The sequence below is a fragment of the Pleurodeles waltl genome, chromosome 4_2 (assembly GCF_031143425.1).
Source record: "Pleurodeles waltl isolate 20211129_DDA chromosome 4_2, aPleWal1.hap1.20221129, whole genome shotgun sequence".
Taxonomy (NCBI): Eukaryota; Metazoa; Chordata; class Amphibia; order Caudata; family Salamandridae; genus Pleurodeles; species Pleurodeles waltl.
Genome location: NC_090443.1, coordinates 952,998,239 through 953,011,488, shown reverse-complemented (window position 1 = coordinate 953,011,488; position 13,250 = coordinate 952,998,239). Strand labels below are relative to the sequence as shown.

General features: G+C 43.8%; 1 long non-coding RNA gene across 3 annotated transcripts in view; it reads right to left on the bottom strand.

Moving 5' to 3' along the window:
- LOC138293521 (uncharacterized) overlaps positions 1–13,250 on the bottom strand; it is a 945,691-nt gene that overhangs the window by 141,136 nt on the left and 791,305 nt on the right. The gene's annotated exons all lie outside the window — the stretch shown is intronic.

Sequence of the window (13,250 nt, the reverse complement as noted above, 5' to 3'; positions counted from 1 at the left end):
CCATCACTTTGATTGAGAGAAAACAAAAACCTAAAGGGACCTGGTATGCAACCATTGAAATTGCCAATTCTTTATTTTCTATACCACTGGCCCCTGAGAGTCAGGAGCAATTTGCTTTCTCGTGGATCAGCAGACAATTCTGAATGCTAAGGCTCACCCGAGGGTATTTACCTGCTGGTGGCAGAACAGCTGGGTGAAGTGTCTGTCATTACAATGGTGCAACTGTCCCATTATATTGATGATGTGATGATTCAGGGAGAGACACAAGAACATGTGCAGGCTCTATTGGACAGGGTTGTGGAACTCTTGCCAGTACAGGAAGGAGACATTGAGTAACACGTAACCGTTTAGGGGCAATATGCAAATTGTAGCATGTGGCAAAAACAGAGAAGAAAGAGGGTGGCCCCGGGTTTCTGGACCAAAAACCTACCTGAAGCTGGAGAGCGATATACTTCCTTTGGGAAACAGTTACTTGCTTGTTACTGGGCTCTAGTGGATACTGAGCAAATTACCCTAGGTCATGTTGTGATTCTGACGCAAGATTCCAATAATGCGGTGGGTGACCAGTTCACCTAAAACTCACCACATAGGACATGCACAAGAGGCCAGTATAATTTGGTAGAAGTGGTACATATACGACAGGGCTTGAGTGGGACCAGCAGGGACAGCAGCCCTGCATGAACAGGTGGCACAGGCCCCTGTGCAGGATGACGAGAGGGTGCAGAAGGTACCAGAGATAAAAGAGTCACCAGTGAGGTAGAGTGAGCCATTTGAATCCTTGTACCCAGAGGACAGGAAGCATATATGTTTTACCGATGGTTCAGACACGTATGTGGGGGCCAAAAGACATTGGAAAGCATTGTCATATAACCAGTCACCAAGAAGTTGCTATCCACTACAGGAGAAGGGAAGAATAGTCAATCTGGAGAATTGTATGCTGTATATCAGGCATTGAAACAAGAATTGCCTGGGACCTGTCACATATATGCTGATTTTTGGTCTATCCCCAATGGGTTAGCCACCTGGCTTCCCACATGGCATGCACATAACTGGCAAATACATTCTAAGAGGGAGTGGGGCAAGGCGTTGTGGCAAGAAATTTGAAAAATGCTAGAGCAAAGTACTGCTACTATGTATCATGTAGATGCCCACTGTCCCATCGACTCACTAGAATGATGGTTTAATTCCCTTGCAGACAACAAAGCCAATATCTCTGAGGCAGAAGTGGTGACACAGAATTCTGACTTGGTGAGGATAGCTAAGTGGGCGCACCAAAAATGTGTAAGTCTGGGGGAGAGAAGACAACTAACAGGTGGGGATAGGTTAGAGGGATGAACATTCCCCTAGATTTGATAAAAACAGTGATCATGCAGTGTCCTATCTGTCAACACACACAACAGAGATCTGTCCTGCAAACGGTCAAAGGTCAGTTGGGGAGAGGGAAGTTGCTGGGGCAGATATGGCAAATTGATTACATTGGGGTACTGCCGACTAGTCTTGGGTGTCAATGCGCTTGCACAGTAGTGGATGCTTATTCTGGTTACCTGATTCCCGTCCCTTGCAAACGTGCCACTCAGTTTAATACCATTAAAACTCTGGACTTGTTAATGTTGTATTATGGAGTCTCACTCCAAGTCCAGAGTGACAATGGGTTATTTTTCGAAGGAAAATTGGTGCAAGATTATTGCTCACAACACGATATTGAGTGGATTTATCATATTCCATATTATCCACAAGCGGCGGGACTGATTGAGAGAATGAACGTCTTGCTGAAAGCGCAATTATGAAAATTATCAGATGGATCTTTGAGAAACTCGAAAGAGCATTTAAATAAAGCCCTTCAAATTTTGAATAACATACCACTGACAAATGTAGAGACCCCTTTAATGCCAATGTTGACCCCAGCGTTACAGCTACAATCTCATGTATCTACCAACACCATCTTATATTGGGAAATAAAACCAAGAACCTGAGATCCTTACCGAGCCACACCAGAAGCTGCAGGTCTTGATCTACATGCCTTAAAACTCCACCTATTGAAACCAAGAGACATGGCACTTCTTGAAACAGGTGTTGGAATGCAGATTCCCCCAGAGCATTTCGGATTGATTGCTCCCTGATCTGGGTTCGCACTCAAAGGTATTCCGGTCTTGGGGGGAGTGATCGATGCAGACTACCAAGGAGAATTAAAAACTATTCTTCTGAATAGTGGAGACACTGACTTGATATCACAACCTGGAAACAGAATTGCTCAAATTGTATTTATCACAGTGTATGGAAGAATAGTGAAAAAGGGGACTGCCCCAGTCCTTCTTACAGTGAGTGGGTAGGGAGGTTTTGGCTTAACTGACAAAAACCCTGGTGCTAAGGTGTGGGCAGAATCCCCAAATCGTCCTCCTGAAACAGCAGAAATAATAGCAAAGGGCAAAGACAATGTCCTGTTAGTCATGAAACCAGGACAAGAGAAATGGTATACCAAAGGATAAATGTTATTTGGCAGAATTATCATACTTGTCTCTTTTACAGATCATACTACGAGGTGTCTTTGTACTAACTGTTTTGCGTGGTCTTCCTTCGGGGGTGTGCATGTGAGGTTGGGAGTGACCGAAAGCCCCCAGCTCTGAAATGATTTACAGACCACGCTGTCGACATCTTTACTGCATCTGATCGAAAACGTTTAGGTCCATCTGGCACGAGCTGTGCTCAACAGATCGGATTTTTGCATGTCTAGCATGCAAAGTAATGTTGATGTCATCTCTATGTCTGGTAGCCATACCAGCTCCTGCCAGTGTTTTGCTGCAAATCTTTAATGCCACCAACAAAGATGGAGCAGATCAAAAAAGTGACGTGTTGTCACACTTTTCTTTGCATGAATATTGCAGGTTTTTCCAAGAGGTAACGGAGGAGAAAAGGGATAACCAAACCCATGTGATTACTTACAATATTACTACCGGTTATGTCTGCTACAACTTAACTTGTGATTTTCACAAAATCATAACATGTGCTCAAATTTGCCTAAAGACAACAACGGGGTCTCCTCAAGAGATTCCATGGGAACAATGAGTACTGTGACAGCACAGAAATGATCAAACTTGTAAGAATATGGACAATAGCTTGTTTTGCCAACATATTGTGACTGCTGCTAGCCATATCAAGCATGTCAAAATACCAGTGAGGCGGTTGTTCTCTTGTGGAAATACCACTTATACATACATTCGTGCCAATATAACCAGTGGACTGTGTGCTTTTACGTGGTTAGGACTCATGATGTTTCCATTTCACTCTGTACATACTTACTATACAAGGGAAACAGTTTAATTAAGCGAAGAATGTGACTCTGAAATTCAATTATTGTATAAATCAGAATATATGAGTTTAAGCATTTCTATAGTAGGAGTTCCAGGATTAGCTTTATATAACACTCAAGTTATTACCAAGTTAGCAAGTTTGATGGTTAAGAACATCAATCACAAATCCATTGCCTTAAGCAAGCTTCCCCTGGAAATACTAGGCACTAGAAAAGCTGCATTACAAAACAGGGCAGCCATTGACTAATTGCTCTTGAAGCATGACCATGGATGCTGAGAGTTTGAGGAAATATGCTGCTTCAACCTATCAGACCACTCTAAATCTATCCAGTCTCATATTAAGGCTTTACATGAATTGGTGAAAGGAGTAAGACACGATGCTGACAAAGGGTGGTGGGACTGGTTATTTTACTGGTTACCCAACTTTAGGCAATTATGCAAAATGTTAGGTGGAATATTCATAGTGATTTGTATTATAATAATGCTGTGTACAATGCATACCTAACCTAATTACAATGTTTAATACAAAAAGGGTTACTTTTAGACCAGTATGTTAGGAGAGTCACTGGTCAAAGGGTGGAGTGTAATGCTATCTGTATTTAACAACTGATTCCATCTTGACCACTGACTCCATTTTGTGCTTAGCTTAGTTTCAAATGCTGTCACATTGGTGGTGCAGATAATTTTCTACGCACAGTTTGTTCTCTACATTGAACATGTTTTCTACATTGAACATGTTTTCACTTTTCCCACCAGGGAAGGGAACATAACATGGGGGATGCAACGATGATAAGCGTGAACAAGGATGAGAATGCTTATAGCAGATATGGGTACAGCTCAGTCGTGGAAATACACATTGGGATCTGGCTGATCCTTTTGCATGTTTTCAACACTGACCAAGTACAGCCAGCGCTTGAATTTCACAACTTACTCGAAGGGACTTACGCCGGCACCACGACGACGAATATCAAAAAGCTGCAACTCATCTAGAACGCCACTGCCAGACTTGTCCTTAACCTCCCATGCTAGGAACATATCTCCCAGCATCCAGCACCTGAGGACCCTCCACTGGCTCCCGACAGAAAAACAAATCACCTTCAAGCTACTCACCCACACATACAAAGACATACACAACTTGGGACCGGCGCACTTGAACCACCGGCTCTCCTTCCACACCCCAGCCAGATCCCTCCACTCCGCTCAACTAACTCTGGCCACTATCCCATGTATTCGAAAAATCACCGCCGGAGGACGATCCTTCACCTGCATCGCAACAAAGAGCTGGAACAACCTGCCCCTAGACCTCAGACAAAGCCCATCGCTCACCATCTTCAGGAAGAACCTCAAGACATTGCTCTTCGGATGAGGCTCCACCCTTTCCCCCAGCGCCTTGAGACCCTCATGGGTGAGTAGCCGTGCTTTACAAAAACTGATTGGTTGAGGGAGGGGAGAGGTTACCAGAACCATCCTCTTAAGTTTGTTTAAGTTATATAAGGTGGGGAAACTTGGTGCTGAGGCAGAAGGAACTCACTTCAGAGGGTGATGCATTGCTCAGAAAAATCAGAGTCCCGTTCGGGAAATTTCTCCTGGCTGAGCTGTCCAGGGTTTCACAGCTTGACGTTGGCAAGGACAATGATGATGTTGAATTCGATCCCCATGATGATACATTTTTAATTCTTAATTATCTAGCTTTGCTATGTGCATGCATATATATATATATTTATATATATATATATATATATATATATATATATATATATATATATATATATATATATTCACTGCATATATATTCATTGTTGATATATTGCATTTTTTCTGATTATTATTATTCAACTGCTGTGATTATTTAGTAGCTGCATGTGTTTTGCTGCATTGAAGTGTAAAGCTCAAGTTAATATTTTTGTATACTTTCGTTTGAGCCCTGGGAAGTGCCTTTATAAATTCATTACTAAGAGTGCTGCATTCTTTGAAATCTTTAGCCTTGTTCCCTCTTAGTTTGAAGCTAAGCAGAACATCCAATGGTCGGTTGAATGTGCCAGCACCTTCAAGAATGTAAAACATGCATTTGAAAATGCACCTGAGATGGATTACTTTGATCTTAAATTGCACACTGAGATCACTGATCACTGTTGATGTGAGCCCAGTGGGGCTGAGTGCAATTCTTGCTCCGCATAGTGAACATTTGAATGTTCAGAGACACACTGTGGCATATGCCAGTCAAAATTTGTCGGACACAGAACGTGCCTATTCCCAGCCTAAAAAAGAGTCAGGTGGTGGTGCCTGTGAACATGTTCATGTGTTTCGGTATGGAAAGCATTTCATAATCATCACTGATCACCAGGCGTTACTCACCACTTTTGGAAATCCGAAAGCTAACATGTAGGGGTTGTGTCTACAAGAGTATGATTATACAATTGTGCACAACGCAGGCAGAAATCAAAACCCTGCAGATTTTTTCTCATGAATACCTTTACAGCAGCACAGTTCAACGTTGAACACTGTTGAGGAGTACATCAACTTCACTGCATATTCCAGCACGCCTGCAGCTCTGTCCATTGTGCAGATCATTGCCACTACCAATGCTGATAAGGACGTGTGCCCTTAAAGACTTTATTGCAACCCAGTCCTGGAGACGGAGTGTTCAACCTTAGAGTGGTAATGTCAAATTTCAAAAATACCTCAATGTCCAAAATGCGCTGTCTTTTACAAAGAAGGGACTGTGCTAAGAGGATCCTGGTTTGTCATACCAGGGCGTTTGGGACAGAAAGTGATTAAACTCACCTGTGAAGGCCATTGTGGCATTGTGGCCACAAAGAGGGCATCAAGGGATCGAGTGTGGTTCCCTCGCTTGGACTAGAAAGTGAACAGGGAATTAAAGGTGTGCCATTTATGCAACTGCATGCCTCACAAGATGATCCAGCATCCCTGACAATGTCTGATCTCCCTGCACAAGCATGGGAAAGAATTGCTATCGACTTCTTGGGCCTCTGGCCAGTGGCCATCACCTTGTGGTGACACTGATGAACATATCTGCTTCCCTCTGGTAGAAGGCATGTCATCCTCAACCCACAACAAAGTAATTGCGCGGCTGGATAAAATCATTGCAGTGTTGGGCATACCAGACATTCTCAAGTCTGACAATGGTCCACCATTTAACAGCATGGAGTTCAAGGAGTTTGTAGCCAGTCTTAAAATCACAGATCAGAAAAGCAAACTTTTGTGGCCTTGAACCAACAGTGTCGTGGAATGGTTTTTGGGACCCTGAAACGGACGATTCAATGTGCATCAACAGAAGGACTTGATCTGAGTCAGGCGTTATGCCAAGCCCTCTGTGCTTATACGTCAACCCCTCATTCCACTACAGGTGAGAGTCCTGCCACTGTAATGTTCAGGAGAGCCATGAAAACCAAATTACCACAGTGAAGACCTGAACGAACCTCACATGATGATGTGACTCGTGCTACGCTGCGCGGAAGCATCAGATGAACAGGTATGCTGACTCATTTGGTCAAACTCAAGATGTTCTGTTCAATGAGGGTGATTTGCTCCTCGTAAAAAACAAAGCAAAAAAAAGATTCCCCCATTTGACATTGAACCTTTCAAAGCTGTGACACAAAACGGACAAATGATAACAGCGCATCATCCTGGCAAATCCGCCACAAGGGGCTCATCCCAATTCAGACATCTGTCTCGCTGGTTATCACTCCCTACTGATTCAGAAGAAACTGCCCCAGCGGAGACTCTGACCAAACATTCGCTTCGACCCTGTACCCCTGGGGTCCACCCCGGGCAGAGCTCAACTACCTCATACCACATGGTCTGACCGAACTGTGTTACCACCTAGACGACTGATTGAAGAAGTATGATACTATTTGTTCACGTCTTTTGTTCATCCTCTTATTTAACAAGGGAGAGATGTTGTGTCTTAGAACTGTACGTGTTAGGTCCCTGTACTTAGAGGCAGACATATGAAGGACATTACGCAATAAATATGGGAGGTGTCAGGGCGTGGTCCTAACAGGAACTGGGATATCATGAGTTAGGTACACGTTGGAAACTGAACAGTAGAAACGTTAATTCCGAGCTCTGTGTGTAGTGTGTTCTTATGCACGCTACTAGGCTGGGGAGGAGGCAACAAAGCCCACCCTGCCTTGGAATCCGAGGCAGGGTACATTTCAGAATAAATTCTCCCAAAGATACTCATTGATGTTCTCTATTAGAAGGATTTCCAGGGTACACTGTTTAAGAAGAGACAGTGTATTGTGTGACACTGGTATGGATGCTTTTCCAGCTTCAAAGAAAGTGGCCAGAGCTCACCTTTGCTACTCACCTTCTTCTGGTTATCCACAGCTCCTTGTCATTTCTTAATGATTGCTTTGTCTTCTTAACATTCTGCTTTGGGGAAGGTGAGTAGATTACTCCAGATAAGGAAGAGCACACTGCTTCTCCCTGACTTTTATTGGATAACCTAATGCATTCTGGAAGTGTGACTGTCCCAACACTGAAGCCATCTGGACTAACATACCAGATTACACCGGTTCATTAAATGAAGCTTCTGGAAAGAGTGCATCTTTTGTTCACATGGAATCTTCAGGTTAATTTAAGGGGCATAATTCAGGAATCTCCCGTGGACAGGTTTGCAACTTCCATGATGTAACCAAGGCAGCAACTGATCTCTAGCAAGTGAGAATGTACATACTGTTGCTAGTTTTAGATACTGACTGCGTATCGTGAACAGTCTGTCATTATTATATTAAATATTACCATAAATAAAACATGATGGTAATCATCAAGGACAAAGGATGTGTGATGTCACATCCGATGATACTCTTAGGGGCAGGGTGCATGAGATCCCTCCAGAAGAACTTAGTCTCACTCTCCATGGGGAACTAAAAGGTCAAAGGGCAAAAGCAGTTGTGTAGATAGATGCTGTATGGGGCATCACTGTTCTCATGACAATGATATCGAGTTACGGAATGACCATAGTACACTAAGGTGACGCATATGAGTGGTATCTCCCAATTTACCTGTGGAACTACCATTTGCTCTATGACAAGTTTTACCAGTTGCAAAATTGCACCGATTACAAGCACTTGCATCTCTGCTCACTTATTGCACCTCTAAGAGCAGTGGAATATTTGAGAAGAAAGGGGCTTAGCATTGGACAGAACTGTGCAGTAAATGCCTGGGTAATTCCAAGACCCTGTGTTATTTTCCTAGTTATCTGGTATAAGGGCAGGGATCCCAGGCAGTAATGATAATATCGCATTTTGTATTATTATGGCATGTACAACGGGCAAATCTCAATCAGCCCCTAAAAGGTAAACACAGAAAAGAGACAATAAAAAGTTGAACGTTCAGCTTCAAAGGGGAAACAGAGTAAAGGAAATAACAGCAAGCAATGTGAAAGCAAATGCAAGGCAATAAAACGAAGGCCATAAAGGATAATGAAAATGAATAATTATTAAGTAATCAACAAAAAGAAAAATCAAAAAAGTAGAACAGGGAAAAAAAGGCATTAGGAGCTAAACAATGACTCTATAACCAAAGGATAAACCTCGTATTAATTGTTCCCATCAATAACGCAACAACGCTATAGTTAGCCAGCCAGACACTCTAAAAAAAAGAGGCCGGCGGAGTTGCCAAGTCTTTGCCAGGAAGTTGGAACACGACACCTCCAGTGGGAGAAATGTTCAGGCTTCAAGACTGATAACAATTTGGTGCTGATCCACCATCCTCCATAAAAGCCTCGCTTCCTGCAAACTGCGGTGTGAGTGCGTGCGCGCGCTCCCTGCTTCCTGGTGGCCCGGGGGCACGTGCAGCCTATGGCAGTGGGCGGGAAGCCGAGGGGGCGTGGCTGTTCAGGAAGCCGCATTAAACGTTTCCCATCAAGTGTCACAACCTGCTGCGTGCGACTGGAGTGAGTAAGACATAAACATGGTGGCTGCCCAACAACTTAAAAAGTGATATTTGTTCCAATGAGTCATGGAGATTTTTGGCAAAACAAAAAATGGTACGAGAGGGTCGGCCTCCTTCCCATTCGCGCCTTAACATTTTTACTTATTGAATAACATTTTTTGTTTTGATGTAGGCCCGGCTGGGACGCAGAACTATCCGCTTTCGAGGCCTAGGCATGTCAGAAAAATCTCCCAAAACAGATAAGCCAAAAGGGTTGGGAAACTTGCCAGACATATTTGGCTCTTCAAATGGATCAATGCCTCTTGCTCGGCTCACTTATCATTTACGTAGACACCTACCTATTAAAAAATCCACCAGCCTGGCAAGGTGCAAGGAAGAGAAGGTATGCCAGGTTTTTCAGTAGGTGAATGCCTTTACCTTTTTCTCACAGTTGACATGAGCGTTGGGGGCGGGGGCTTTTGGACCAATAATTATATACATTTGCTTGATTAGGACAAATGACCAGGGCCACTGCAATTATACGATTTTGCGGCTGTGGTGATTTCATCATTATTATACATTTGCCACATAATTTCAGAATGTAACCAAAAATATTGTTCAAACAGATAAAAAATAACTAAACACGTGGTGACACACACGTGTTGCCGTATAGTGGAAGGCTATCCGCAAAAGTTTACCGGTCACCTTTCAGTTGCCTATTACTGTATTTGAGTGGTAAACGGTTATTAATGAGGTGAATCTCTTGAAAAGATTTTTAAATATGCAGAACAGACAACATAAATGAACTAGCGCTGTCCCAAAGCGCCACACAATGCCACATAATTTGTCTTTTTGCCACATAACTTAGTCAACCCTACCACATAATTTGCCCCCCTCCCTCGCATAGTTGCGGTAGGCCTGACAATAACTGAAAGGTTACGATTACTGGCAAAATATCTGATGGACATGATTGCAGGCATAAAAACTGCCTGAGGTGCTACAGTTACTTATTAAATATACTGTAACGCGCAATTTGCAGCACGGATTCTGTATTGAAAGAAGCAGCAGTAATGCGCAGTCACTGATGTGGCATTGTTGCACGCTAAATAACAAATGGAGCAGGATTACTGGCACAATACAGGGCATGCTTACCAGTATGTCAAACGTCTGATGAGGCATTACTTCCTGCGCAGACATTTTCTGAAGAGGCTGGTTACATGAACTGTAACTGTTGGGGCACGGTTACTGGCGCAATTGTTCATAGTGCATTATCACTGTCGCACAACAGTTCATTCTTACTTGAGGAATAAGAGCCTGACGGCACATGTTTACCGGATCAGCTAGTCAATGTCACGACATCACTACATGCACACTTTATCTAAATAGTTACTCCACTGGGGAGCTTAAAAACTATCCGCACTTAAATGACATTTTTGCATATTTATCAATACCAAGTCATGTCATTCATAAAACAAAAGTGCGAAAAATAATTGATGCGTATAACAGCCTGGCCATTCGGACCACTATTTACAGAAATGTGATGATAATACATATTAATGCACGTATTTGTAACTTAGAATTGTAGAGTACAGAGATAAATGAACAAAAACAATTTGTAGAAAACAGGCGCAAATACAGCTGGGAACTATTTTCCCACTAGCCAAAAGAACCTGTGAAAATCATCCTGTTTGCTCTAGTTTAGATTTCTATACACCCTGCATTTTTTGGCAGAAAGCAGTACACCAGTTGCTAATTTCTTTGTGTGTGTATGCCTGCACACATGAATGGCCACTACAGGCAGCAAAAACGCTTGCATAGCATTTATGCGACGACCTTTTTCAAGTCTGGTATCATCGAAAATATTCCCCTTGCTGTCGTACTGACTCCTAGCGCGCGATTCCGCAGCAGTTGTCTGTCGCCTTAGGTGTCAGGGCTCCTGCAGGCGGCGTCTGAGTGGAGTGTGGTATCGAAAGAGACAGCGGCAACCTGTTCGCTCCACGGGAGGGGGCGATTCTCAGTAACCTGTCACGCACGACACGCACGTTTGTCAGTGCACGGCGCGCGGCTTGCGTAAACGAGGCCAAGGCTATCTCGGCCTTGCCTCGGGCCTGAAGGTGGCAGGAACGTCGGTGACCGTAACATCGCCTGTTCAGACTGTCAGGCCCTACAGATTGTGCTTCTGAGGAAATCATTTGCTAACAATCTGAAAGGCTCTGGGAACACGAAGAGCACGTTTGTAATGCACCAAAGTCCCCAGCGCTGCAAAGCAACAGGGCAGAAAGTATGTACCTTCCTGCTACTTGAAAGTTGTGCTATGCATGTAAGATAGCTTTCGATTACACCTCATTGATTTTTACCTTTATTTTTATATTTTTCTATAAAATGAAACTGGCCCCTGATGGCGAGGTAGACTTGTCCATGCTGTGGAATGGAACCTTGCAAAAATACACACAGGCCATTAACAACGTTCTTCATACAGTGAGGCTCAGGTTGCGCCAATCCTGCTCTTCCAGAAGTGAGCTGTATATCAAATAACCACATCCCTCCCTTCATAACAAAAGCCAGAACTAATGGCTAAGGGCCAGTGTACGTACTTTTTTTCTTGTTGCAAATGGCCCGATTCTTGCGACAAGAGAGAAAGCATTTCGGTATGTACAAACCGTATTTTGCGATTTGATAATCTATTTACTGCATCGCAAAATAGGTTTGCGAGTCGTAATTAAGAAGAGGTGTTCCCTTCCTAATTGCGCGTTACAGTACGATGTATGATTGTTTTGTGACCGTGAATGCGGTCACAAAACAATGACAGCACCGATTTCAAATTGGTGCTAACCCATTCGCAAAGGGGAAGGGGTCCTTGTGGGACCCCTTCCCCATTGTGAATGGTAGCGAAAATATTTTTCGGAGCAGGCAGCGGTCCCACTTAAATGCTACTAGTGGGCCTGCAGCACTGATTGTGCCACCCACATAAGTAGCCTCTTAACCATGCCTCAGGCCTGCCATTGCAAGGTCTGTGTGTACAGTTTCACTGACACTTCGACTTGGCATTTAAAAGTACTTGCCAAGCCTTAAACTCCCCTTTTTCTACACATAAGTCACCCCTAAGGTAGGCCCTAGGTAACCCATAGGGCAGAGTGCTATGTAGATAAAAGGCGGACATACACCTGTACAGTTTATATGTCCTGGCAGTGTAAAACTCCTAAATTCATTTTACACTGCTGTGAGGCCTGCTCCTCTCGTAGGCTAACATTAGGGCTACCCTCATATACTGTTTGGGTGGTAGATTCTGATCTGAAAGGAGTAACAAGGTCATATTTAGTATGGCCAGAATGGTAATACAAAATCCTGCTGACTAGTGAAGTTGGATTTAATATTACTATTGTAGAAATGCAACTTTTAGAAAGTGAGCATTTCTCTGCACTTAAATCCTTATGCGCCTTGCAATCCACTTCTGGCTGGGTAGCTCCCTTGTGTATTTCACTCAGACAATCCCAAACACAGGATACTCAGTCACACCTGCACACATCTGCATACTAAATGGGTCTTCCTGGGCTGGGAGGGTGGAGGGCCTGATACCTACATGTCAAAGGACAGTGGCTTGCCCTTACACAGTGGACTGCCATACCCACTACTGGGACCCTGGCAGTCAGGATGGAACTGAAAGGGGACCTTGTGCACTTCTAAGCCACTCTTTGAAGTCTCCTCCACTTCAAAGGCACATTTGGGTATTTAAATAGGGCCTCCGCCCCTACCAACTCAGACACTTCTTGGGAAAGAAACTCTGCACCAGAACCTGCAACCTGCCAAGAGAAGCTGCCTGGCTGCCCAGAGGACTAACCTGACTGCTTTGCTGAGATGGGCTGCTGCCTTGCTGTTCCCCTACTGCCTTGCTGCTCTCTGGTTTTGCTGAAGAAGTACTCTCCAAGGGCTTGGATAGAGCTTGCCTCCTGTTCCCTGAAGTCTCAGGACCAAAAAGACTTCATCCTGCAAAAGAACCTCTTGTGTGGTGAAAATTCAACGCACATCCTGCAAGAAACGACG